The 12995-nt window shown below is 39.1% G+C and overlaps 1 long non-coding RNA gene across 1 annotated transcript in view; it reads right to left on the reverse strand.

Moving 5' to 3' along the window:
* The window catches only part of LOC141982179 (uncharacterized), a 64618-nt gene that overhangs the window by 12474 nt on the left and 39149 nt on the right, over positions 1-12995 (reverse strand). Inside the window, exon 3 of the long non-coding RNA XR_012637980.1 lies at positions 2182-2486. This is a non-coding gene — a long non-coding RNA (uncharacterized LOC141982179). The remainder of the gene's footprint in view (positions 1-2181; positions 2487-12995) is intronic.

Here is a 12995-nt window from a genome sequence, read left to right on the forward strand (position 1 = left end):
GTCCACAGGTACGGCTTCTCGCAGCTCCCAGTGGCCATGGTTCACAGTTCCCGGCCAATGGGAGCTGTGGGAAGTGGTGGCCTGGCCCACGCCGCTTCCTGCAGCTCCCATTGGCCAGGAACGGCGAACTGCAGCCACTGGGAGCTCTAAGCGGCCGTACCTGCAGATGCTCAGGTAAACAGTGCGTCTCATGGCCTGCCAGGGGCTTACCCTGAACAAGCCATGAACCAAGTTTGGGAACCCCTGATTTAATCTGTCATTTTCTTGCCCAGGTACCCAGTTTTGTGAAAGCCCTTTGTAACTCTTCATAGTCTATTTTGGACTTTTACTAGCGAGAGTAATTTTGTGTTGACTGCAAACTTTGCCATCTCACTGTTTACCCCTTTTTCCTGATATTTTATGAATATGTTGAATAGCACTGGTCCCAGTACAGACCCTTGGGAAACTCCACTATTTACCTCTCTCCACTGTGAAAACTGATAATTATTCCTACCATTTGTTTTCTATTTAACCAGGTACTGATTTGTGAGAGGACTTCCCTCTTATTTGCTTAAGAGACTGCTTAAGAGACTTTGGTGAGGGCCCTTACAAAAGCCTTTCTGAAAGTCTAAGTACACTATATCGACTGGATAACTGATTTCCACATGCCTTTTGACACCCTCAAAGAACTCTAATAGATTAATGAGGCATGATTTACCTTTACAAAAGCCATTTTGACTCTTCCCCAACATATTGTGTTTATCTATGTGTCTGATAATTCTGTTCTTTACTATGGTTTCAACCAATTTGCCTGGTACTGAAGTTAAGCTTACCAGCTTGTAATTGGCATGATTGCCTCTGGTGCCTTTTAAAAAAAATGGTGTTACATTATCGGTCTTCCAGTCATCTGGTACAGAAGCTGATTTAAATGATAGGTTACATACCACAGTTAGTAGTTCTGCAATTTCATATCTCAGTTCCTTCAGAACTCTTGGGTGAATACCATCTGGTCTTAGTGTCTTATTACTGTTTAATTTATCTATTTGTTCCAAGCCTTAACCCAAGCCCTGGAAGGACTGCCTGGATGAAAATAATTGCAGATATTTTCATTGTAGGAGAAGGGAGCAATTATACAGAAGCTGAATGAGACCTGTCATAAAACTACAAGCCTTTCTACAGTGATGCAAGGGCAAGAACATAAAATTCAGCCCAGAATAAATGCAATTCACACAGCATGAGGTGACATACATTGGACATCTACTCACACCAGGGGGACTGAAAGCTGATCCCATCAAGATCAAAGTAGTCAGAAACATGCCAGTTCCAAGTGATGTGAAAGGGATTCAGTGCTTCATAAGATTGACAAATTTTCTGTCCACACCTGCTTTCAGTAGCAAAACCATACGTCATCTCACAAGGCAGGATAATGAATGGGACTACGCAGGTCCCTAACAGTAAGAATTTGACATGCTGAAATAAATGATGAAACACTGATGCTCTAGTGTGATGCATCAGAGAGAGGATGGGATGTAGCTCTTTTGCAGGAGACTGAACAAGGATACATCCAATCAGGAAAAAAAAAAGAACATCTAGTTGTGGTATTTGGAGGGGAGTGATTCCATTGGCAAACTGTGACCACCCAATGATAGTTCAAACAGACCACAAACCCCTAGAAACCATTATGGCAAAGCCACGTCTTAGTACTCCAAAGAGATTGCAGTGCACATTGATTGCAGTGCACATTGGGGGTTGGACTAGATGACCTCCTGAGGTCTCTTCCAACCCTAATCTTCTGTGATTCTATGTACCTCCAGCTCTAAAGATAGAGATCAGATAGCGTTCACGAAGATTACTGGTGTACAGGATTATGGGGTGTTAGCTGATATCCTGCACAGAACACACATACCCATCATCAGTGAGCTGGAGGAAGGGGATCAGGATGCTGCAGTATCTCCCAGTTTCAATAGCAAAGCTGATGAAAATCAAAGAAACTACGGAAAAAGACATCAACTACAGATGGTAAAAATAGTGATACAAACAGAATGTCCAGAACACAAATGCCAAGTACTGGTAGGAGTAGACCCCTATTTTCAAATTAACGATGAGCTGATTGTGCAGGATGGAATCATATTTTGAGGACTAATAGCAGTTTTTCCCTGCTCTCTTTTGTAAAGATATCATGCAAAAATACACGATTCATACCTGGGCATTGACAGCTGTCTTAGATGGGCTCAGGAGTACGTTTGCTGGCTGGGAATGAACAGACAACTACTCATCTTGATAGACGGAGCCTCCTTCCGGGTGGCTGATGCCAGAAGCAAATCAGTGATCAATGATTGGTACACTGAAGGTCTGCTTTGCAAGATATGGCATTCTGGGCACTGTATTCACCAACAGTGCACCCCAGTTTCTCTTGGAAGTATTCAAGAAATTTTCAGGCAAATGGGATTTTAAACACTGCACCTCCTCGCCAGCATGTCCACAGAGTAATGGTAGGGTGAAATAAGCTGTGAAAACAGCGAAGAGACTGTTATATAATGCTGTTTCCTCTGGATCAGACCCTTCATCAGCACTTTTGACACATAGGAATACCCCAACATAGGGCTGCCAAAACAGTCCAGCACAGGCATTGATGAGAGGAAGGATCAAAACCCTACTATCTATGAGAGGAGATCTGTTGTGGGCAGAAGCATGGCCATCTCCTCTCAGCAGTATCTCCAACAATCAGAGAACTCAGGCACTAGAGTAGTCAGTCCAGGACCTACTAGCCCTGGAGAATCCTGTGAGGATCCAGCCATTGGAGACACACAAGGAGTGGATGAAAGGAGTCATGAGGAGTGTAGCAGCACCCACATCAAATGAGGTGATGTCATAAATATAAAGGGAAGGGTAACCACCTTTTTGTATACAGAACTATAAAATCCCTCCTGGACAGAGGCAGAACCCTTTCACCTGTAAAAGGTTAAGAAGCAAAGATAACCTCGCTGGCACCTGACCAAAATGACCAATGAGGAGACAAGTTACTTTCAAAGCTGGAGTCGGGGGGAACAAAGGCTATGTCTGTCTGTGTGATGCTTTTGCTGGGAACAGATCAGGAATGCTCTTCAGAACTTCGTTAAGTTAGTAAGTAATCTAGCTAGAAATGCTTTAGATTTCCTTTTGTTAAATGGCTGGTAAAATAGGTTGTGCTGAATGGAATGTATATTCCTGTTTTTGTGTTTTTGTAACTTAATGTTTTGCCTAGAGGGATTCTCTGTGTTTTGAATCTGATTACCCTGTAAGGTATTTACCATCCTGATTTTTACAGAGGTGATTATTTTCCTTTTTCTTTAATTAAAAGTCTTCTTTTAAGAACCTGATTGCTTTTTCATTGTTCTTAAGATCCAAGGGTTTGGGTCTGTGTTCACCTGTACAAATTGGTGAGGATTTTTATCAAGCCTTCCCCAGGAAAGGGGCTGTAGGGCCTGGGGGGATATTTTGGAGAAAGACGTCTCCAAGTGGGCTCTTTCCCTGTTCTTTGTTTAACACGCTTGGTGGTAGCAGCATAGGGTTCAAGGACAAGGCAAAGTTTGTACCTGGAGGAAGTTTTTAACCTAAGCTGGTAAGAATAAGCTTAGGGGGTCTTTCATGCAGGTCCCCACATCTGTACCCTGGAGTTCAGAGTGGGGAAGGAACCTTGACAGGTGACTACACAAGAGGGACATGTGTTCTGAAGCAACAAGACCCCACAGACATAATACCTAGAGAGAGCCAACAGAGATGAAATCATCACACAACAGAGGGACTGAGAATCATTCAGAGGCCAACCCCATAAAGAGAGAGGAGACTTCACAGGGAGAGCTTGCTCGACTCTGAGACAGGTGACAGGGGGACTAATAATTCACTTCTGGTATGGTCACCTGCTGAGAAGACCAAACTATCTCAAAGACTATGTAACCACCTGAGTCTGCAGTAAAGATAAGACTCCCACTTGGCTATCTGCTAGCAACTTCTGGCTGAAGGGACAGGTGGTGGGGTGCCTGGGGGGTGAATTATTTGTTTTTAATGTTTATATTAAAATGTTTGTAAAATAGGGAAGATGTTACTGAGGAGACATCAGGGCGCAGGGGGTGGAAGCAACTCAGCCACATGGACAGAGCAGCATACAGGATTTGATAAAGTTATACTTGTTCAACTTAATCTGAATTCCACTTCACTCTTTATTAATTAAATAAGTTTGGCATAATTTAAAGTGGACTGCCTCTAAAGAGCCAGTACAGATAAGACCTGCAGGAGCAGTGCAAGAGACCCCAGTCCAAGGTACTGATGTGCCATTGGACTCTGACCTCCATGGTTCATTCTTATGCTGAATCATGTTCTGGCCTCTCTGCTGCTGATGATGATTATCCAACTGTAGTTTTGGTAATGTGCTCTGAGGCCACAATATCACTTCATGAAGGCCACTGAGCAGCCAAAAGATCAGCCACTCACTACCAGCCTGAGCTGGATTTGAACTAATGACCTGTGGTAACATTTTAAAAAGCACCTAAATGACTTATGTGCCAGAGTGCCATATTCAAAAGTGACTTACTGATAGATTTTAAAAGGTATTTAGTCACAAATATGCAGATAGGTGTCTAGCGGGATTTTTAAAAGCACTTGTGTGCCTGGAGTTATTATACCTATATGCTCTTGAGAGTCCTCCTTTAGGCACCTAATACCTTTAAAAACTGGCTGTTAGGTTGGATCCTCAGTCATATTAAAAGCAATGGGATTTAGGCTCCTCGATGACTAATTCACTTTTGAAAATGGGATTTAGGATCCTAAGTCACTTACGTGTTTATGAAAATATATCGCTAGAAATGAGGTGTTCTCTACAACATTATTAATCTCCTGTGCCCTTTTGTTCCCTTATATCATTTGAATTAACAAATAAAATATGAAGGTATGCAATTTAAGTAATATGACAGTACTGAAGCAGGATATATGTGCTGCAATAAAATAGTAAGAAACAAATGAAGGTTGCAATTGATATTCATCCTGGATAAATCAAAATAGATAATAGGACAATAGAGGCCAATGTACTTATGAAGGAATATAAAAACTGGAACAGGAACAAGCAGTAAACTTTTTTTCTTTTTCCCCCTGAGCACCTTGAACAATATAGAAATACCCTGGTTGCTGCAGAAAAACAGATAGGGGTCATTTCTATTAGTCCCCTATTATCTGACATCCAGAGGTCTTTGAATGACCAAGGTTAAAAGCCCCATTCATTCTCCGGCTACCACCCCTGTAGGGAACCAGCTGAGGGCTATTTCCATCAGGACCAGAACACCTAATATCTAGAGGTCCTTGAGAGAGAAGGATTTAACCCTCCTCCCCCTGAGTCTCCAGTCAATGCCATTGCAAGGAACCAGATGGGGGCTATAAACATCAGACTTTACCTACTTGACATCTCAGGACTACCTATTTTCTGTTTCCACTTATCTCTTTGTAGTTGTGGTAGATGGGGGAGAATATTTTCTTCTTATCCTATTTAAGATGAGCTACTTTTTTTCTTATTAGCCTTTGAGACTTCCCTGTCATGAGGCGCATTATAGAGACACACTTCTATTTTAAGGTAAAACTTACCTTTTATCTTTGTGTCTCTAACAGAGAATCTCCCCACCTCCCTGATATTATGCCACCAGTGTGAGGCAGAAAAGAAGGTGGCTTGTATAAGTCTCTCTTACTTTTGACTATATTAGATTAGAGCTTGATTAGAGCTAATAAAAAAAAATGTTCAAAACTTTTTCTGACTGAGAATAGCTTTTTTCTTTTGGTCAAAATGAAATTTCTTCTGGAAAAGACTGCTTTTGGGGGTTGCACTGAAAAGCAAAACAAAACAAAACACCGACACAAACCAAAAATGTTGCTCTTTTGTCAACTGAGAAATGACATTTTTTTTCAACCGGAATCTGAAAAATTTGTAATATTCGGTTGCCAGTCTCCCTGCCCCTCCCCACCAGCCCAATTTGGCTTTCAGCTTTTAAACGAAAAAATCCAATAAAAATTTCAATGAAAATTAAAAATGTTTAGTTTTCATCTAATTTTTTTCTGGGAAAAAAACTTTCCCAATTAGCTCTAATCATGCTCTGAAACAGGCCTAATAATGTGAGGGAGACGTTCTTTCACCTCTGTCCGCTGCGCGATCAGTGAACTTAGAAGCATTTAAGAGTAAGACTCTGCCATCCTTATTCAGTCTGAGTCCTACTTTATTCCATGAAGAGTCTTGTTGGGCCAGATTTGGATGCTCTTATTTACAATGAATTGAATCTGAGTGTCATTGAATGGGACTACTCACTTAGTAAAGGTGGCAGAATCTGCTGCTAAAGGCTAGATTGTGTAGACCTCATGCTGGAGACCACTTACTCAAAGGAGCGGCCCTTCAATGAGAGTGCTGCTGTGAGTAAATGCTCACTAAAGCATTGAACAATCTAGTCTAAGTCAGCAGCCTAGAAATCCGGTTCCAGTTCTTCACCATGTATCACTTCCAGTGTTTAAAGGGAGATGGTTTTCTCTGCAATAAGAATTCTTCAAAGTAAAGTTGACATATTTGAGTTTAAATTAAATGCTGTTTCAAATAAAATTATAAATTGAGACAATGTGCTAGGAATATGGAAGAAAAAGTCAACGACATGTTGTTAATCCCACAGATTTTTTTCTGTTCAAAATTATAGCCCTAAAACTCTAATAGTAGCACTTAGCAAAGGTGATGTGCTTGTTCACTGTAAACTAGAACTTGTGGAAAACTTTATTCAATCTACAAATATTTGGATTTGTGTTTTCCCTAAATATTACTACAAAGGCCCTAGCAGTTAAAGTTTCAATTATTCCAGCTATATCATTCACTACTTACACCAACTGAAGCTCTGACCCTAGGCAGTGTGCAATACCTTAGAAAGTGCAGCTGAATTCCCTTCTCTGGGTTTCCAGACATCAGCTGTTTCCTTAAACTTTCTTTAATTGAAGATGATTGGTAAACATTTCAAAATGCCTCTTAAGAGCCTAAATTTCATTTTCCAAACTGACTTGTAGACTTAGGAGTCTAAATGGCATTGGAAGTCTCTATACGACAAGCACCTAAGACACTAAGGCCTTACACTAAAAAGTTAGGTCAATCCAGCTACGTCACTCAGGAGTGTGACAAATCCACAACCTGAGCGACATAGTTAGGCCAACCTAACTCCCAGTATAGACAGCACTAGGTCAACTGAAGAATTCTTTCATCAACCTAGCTACCACCTCTTGGGGAAGTGGGTTAACTACGCCATTGGGAGAACCCCTCTCATCAGTGTAGGTAGTGTTTACCCTGAAGTGCTACAGTGGCATGGCTGCAGTTGTGTCAGTGTAGCATTTTGGGTGTAGACAAGCCCTTGGGTACTTTTGAAGTTACTCAGTAATTCATATATTTTTAACAATGATACTGCAAAGTCTTTTTTCACCATCGTGGCTTAATAAAATATAGAACTCCTTTATTGTAGGTGAATTAATGGATTCTGGTGTGTGTGTGTGTGGGGGGGTGGAATCCAATATATTTTTTTCCTCACTGAACACCTGTAATATCATCTAATCTTTTATTTTTTCAATACTATACATTTCTAGGTGTTGTTTTCTGTTAGGCCAAGAATCTCTAAATCACACTCTTAAAAATGCTAGATAAAAATGCCTTTATTTTTTCAACACATAACTGTCTGTATGATGCTTACTTTGGTTACCTTGTCTCATAGGTTTTAATGTGCTTTTAAAAAAAAGACAATTCTTCTTATTATTTGATGACTGAATTTTATCTTTTGAAATAAGTCATATTTGTTATTATTTCTATAGCTTAAAAAGAATAAATGGGGAAGGAGTAAACAGGCATTGCGTTCCTACAGCCAACAGAAATTCTTATTGGTGCAAATTGCTACACTTTTTACTATAGCAAATTGCTATTTACAATAATTGTGACATACTCAATATGAGTTAGATTTTGTCACAAGGACACAGCCTGTTGTAAAGAGTGGTACATAGTTTTAACACTCTAGAAGCATCTCAGGAAGGCACAGTCCCTTTCCTGCTTTCCACCCCCCTCACCAGGGATAGTAATTTACTGCTGGCCCATGCTGAGCAGTAAGTGAGGATTCTGCCCACTCTTCATGCCCCTGCTCCAAGGAGGGAGTAAACAGGAGCATAGTTACATTTACTCTTGCATGTCCAGAGTCAGGGGAGCAGAAAGGATGTTCTGAGTGGGCATGTAGTTCAAGTCGTAATCTAGGCCTACGAAAATTTAATGCATATAGAACGCATCTATAAAAAATGAAAAGATGGACCAAATTCTGCATTCATTTACCAATGTACATCCCCATTTATAGACTACCGGAGCTTCTGGTTCTGTTTACTGATATTCTTCTAGAGGGTCAATAAGTTTGTAAGTTTGACTTCTAGACAAATAAAAGCAGGTTAAAAAGTTGAAAACAACAGCAGATTGTCTTTAAACCTGAATTGTATGTGTGTCTGCATACATGTAGACACATGCACACACATGCACTCACAGCTGTGTGTGTATATATATATATATATACACATATATTCAATTATCAACAGTTTCCCATAATATATTCATTTTAATTACGATTTACCATTTTTGTTTCTCATTTATATAGTAAACAGAGAATCATTAATGCATCTCTCTAGAGAGCTATGAGGATGCTATATTATTAGAGATGTTATATTGTCATGCAGATGGTCCTTGGTCTAGCAGGCTTGACTAAAGTGTATTTGTGCTCCTAATTAACTATAGAATAACACCAATTGCTTGGCTGTGTTTGAAACCTTCTGTTCGCATATGTTTCAATGTGATGTTTATTCACAAACAATACTTGGATGTTTTGTTGGCCTCAGAACAGCATTCAGATAGGTACTAAAGTTGGCAAGAGTTAGTCTTGTCAGACTTGTCAGACTATCAGAACACATTAACTATCTTCAGGAAGCATTTCCTTAGCCTATCATTGATTGAAGGGTAAAGTCTATGACTGTAGTCTGCAAATATTTCCTGGCAGTAATTCAATATATCTGGAGCTCACGGTTCTGTAATGAACTGCAACTGTAACTTCTTGCTAAACTAAGCTGGCTCTCAAGTTCATTATGGAAGTCTTTAAGAAACAAGGCTACCATGATCCTTACTCAACTCTTTAAAAGATTAGGAGTAAATTAAATGCTGGCACACAAGGTAAATTAGAACATCAAACGATACTGGAATAATAAACTTTAAACAGTGTACCAAATTATGTTTAGCATGCAAAAGGCAAGATATGTAAATTAAGCCCAAGACACCATGCTACTGCTGTGCATATAATTGTGTGAAAAGTAATGGGACATGGATATATTTATAGCAGTTCTGAAGTTATTTGACTGATTCCTGTGTAGGTAGCCTCCAGGAGTACATTAAGGTAAATGCTGACATATGGTTTAAGCCTGAATTTGAAAACATATACTGTGTAACTACTGCATTTAAAATCAACCAACCAACCAACCCACAGTTCACATATGTTTATTCACTGATTAGGTGCTCAGAAGAACAGGACTTTTCTCTTTGATGATACTTCACCTGGTTTAAAAGCTGCCTGTATGACTCATAACCAGATGGTCCTTGCTTTTTGTGCCAGTCTGAGAAGACAGGGCGGGAAAAAGGCCTGAGTTAGGCTTCCTATACAATGAATGGAGGGAGATAAGTGCCTCAGAATGGGACCCACAAAAGCCAGCATGCTAATGGCTTCTTGTCTAAACTAACCAATGGGAGATGCTAAGGCCATGGATATGTCCTAAGCCCCAACCCTCAGGGAATTAACCCTCTCTTGGCTCAGTGGTTAGGGTACTCACCTGGGATGTGGGAGACCCCTGATTCAAGTCCCTCCTGCCCTCTACCTGAGGTGGAACAGGAATTTGGACACAGATCTGCTACCTTTCAGGTGAGTGCTTTAACTATAGGGCTATAGGACATTCTGATGTGGGGAATACCTTCAGTCTCACCTGTTGAAGCTCTTCTATTGTGGATAAATAATTAATAAATCAATTGGAGCAGGAGGACTGGATCCTGCATCTCCCACGTGAGCCCTCTAACCACCAGGCTGCAGAGTAATTCTTATGCTTGTGCTTCCTCTCTCTCATTGTGGCCCAATGATTCGTTCATTATTAATTTACAGTGAAGCAACTTCAACAGGAGAGACTGAAGGAACTCCCTACATCAGAATATCTCATAGCCTAGTGTCAAATCAAATACAATTTTATTAGGTTGCATATGACATATATCTTTGTGAATACAAAAAGAAAAACATACACAATCTAAAAAACCACCACCATCTATATAATAGATTAAAATGTGGATTATAGCTTAATAAAATCTCTCTTTTTGTCACAATGCTAAAAGGACAAAAAAAGTTCAACAGATTCCATTTCTGCCAGTAATTGAGAAAATACTAGAAACCATTATCTTTTGAGATGGTGATAATTTTTTTTTAATAAAAAAGAGGAAAAATCCAGCATCCCTCTGAAGCTGGACAATTATACAACCCAAAAGATAAAGAGGTTGATCTTCCAACTCTCCATATTTACTTGGGCAAAAATGAAGATGTGAAGGAACTTTCCCATATCTACCTTTAAGGACCGCAATTTCCATGGTTTGGAATCTTAACTGAGTATATACCTTACGTAAATGAGGGTTTGATAACTTGTTTAAAAACATGGGCCATCTTCATAGCAGAAAACGAAAAAGGAAATTTAGAATCACATTTTATAGACAGATCTTGTTGGATACTATCTGTTACTGTCTGTTTGAGTAGTTGATTACATCGATTAAAAGATTATTGACAATAAGTGAGTAATGGAAAAAACCAACCAAGTTATAATAAATTGGAGGGTCTTATACCATCAAAATAAGGAGTAGACAGGTTGTTCCTCCATCTCCTGAAAGCAAAGATGGGGCAACCTATGATCTAATAAAGTACAGATCTCAGACCAAAATTTAAGAAAAGCACTATAAGCTCTACTACTTACAAAAAACCACCATTCTTGGCACATAAAAAGGAGACAAGGTTAGAATTTGGGAGAATTAAAAGTCTCCTCAAAAAATTATTTTGAACAATCTTAAGGCTGAAGTTTGGCCCTTATCCACATTTCAGCCCCATAGAGCATCTGTGATATTATTTTAGCATTAAAAATTCCTGATACTGGGGCAGCTCTGTTTCCATCATATAAGCAGGTAAAACAGAGCATCTCTTGAGTTAAGGGTCTTTTGTTTCAAATCTTTATGATGAGGGGATCAATGGCCCAAACTATTAAACTTCGGGTTGTAAAAATCTGGATTAAATATTACATGCCACAAAGAACAGATTAATAGAACGGTATGAAGTAGAATTTTTTCAGTCATCTTTTTTAAAAATCGCAACTATGATATTAGACTACCAGCTAGATGGAATCCACCCAGAATGGTTAATGACAATACATAATTGAGTCAAGGCTGGGGATCACCAATCAAGATTCTGCTGAAAAACTTTAATGGGGAGAAAATCTTCCCCTGGAGCTTTTTTCTATGGTTGGGCTAAAAGAAATGACTGGGTTTTACCTGCCTGTCACTGAAGACCAGAGTGGTAAATCAACTCGGCAGAATTAAATAAAAAAAACTTGTTGGGGGGGCGGGGAGGGACTCATTAAATACCTGGCTAAAATATGCTTTCCAGGCTTCATCATTAATATGGGAGTTTCATAAGTGGGGTATATCTACCAGAGCCTGAGACCAGTATCGTCCAAAATGTGGAAAAATGTTTAGCTTTAGCTGCTGTTTCAAAATCCTTCCACAAGGATCTAAGATATCCTTGTTTTTTTTATGATATAATAAAGCTTTGTATCTCCTTCTGGCAGCTACTAAATTCTGAAGTAAAGTAGGAGAGAAGGTGCATATTACCTTATTAGCTAGAACAGACTTTTCCTTCACATACTCCTCATCAAACCAAGCATGCTTATCTTTAAAAAGAATTTTTGGAATAATTAAAAGGAAAATACTTTTATTTAGATATAAATGGTTATGTAGAGTTTACCAGTAACTCATATGATTTACAAATTTTATAGGAATTCTTGGACTCAAAAAAATTATGTCTCTGAGAAATCTAACATCAGAGTCCTCTACTCTCCTAGATAAATGTCATGAATGACTGGGGTCCATTTTAGTCTTTTACAACTATGTTGTTCCAAAACAGGTAATTAAGGCATTCTCACCCATCAGAAATAAAACTTTCTTAAAAGGACATATAAATCATAAGTGTTAGTGGTCACTGTGTGGGTGAGAAAGTATAGATACATTGCTATAGAAGGACCAATTAATTATAGGGATAATATTATAAGAAGTCAATGAAATGTAGGTAAAATGCACTTCTCTATCCTCTACATTTCTAGGCTGGTTCTTTATTTAGATTGTGAGAATATATCTCAGGATTTTACATAAACTCTTTATCAGTTGCATGAAATGTTCTAGAATGTTTTTGATTTAACTGGGTCCCCCAAGTTTGATCCTCTGGTTTCTTCTTCTAGGCCCATCAGCTTTACCATTTCCCCTCCCTGAAATGGTGCTATCTTTTATGGGAGCATTGAACTGAATTCCAACAGGATGCCCCACCTCAGCCTTATGTTCACAGTCTCCCAGGAAGATTGCACTTTAGAATAATGAGGTGTTTGGAGGTGAATTAAATTCTTATTATCAGGCTCTTGGTCAATGTCTTATACATGACTAGATTGTCCAATCTCTTTCCCTCCATCCAGGGAGAGCTTTTACCAGAACAATTTATGAATTTTATCCTGGAATTTATCTGGGTATAAAAATAAGATGAATGATTTGGAGTTCTTTACATTTTTGGAAACATTGTATTTAATTTTTTACATGAAACATGGTTAGCTGAATCTGAAATCATAGTCTCTCCTGGTTTTGAATCCTTTCTCCCCCACGAGGAAGCCAATTATCAAAAAGG

The sequence above is a fragment of the Natator depressus genome, chromosome 1 (assembly GCF_965152275.1).
Source record: "Natator depressus isolate rNatDep1 chromosome 1, rNatDep2.hap1, whole genome shotgun sequence".
In the NCBI taxonomy this organism is placed as follows: domain Eukaryota; kingdom Metazoa; phylum Chordata; order Testudines; family Cheloniidae; genus Natator; species Natator depressus.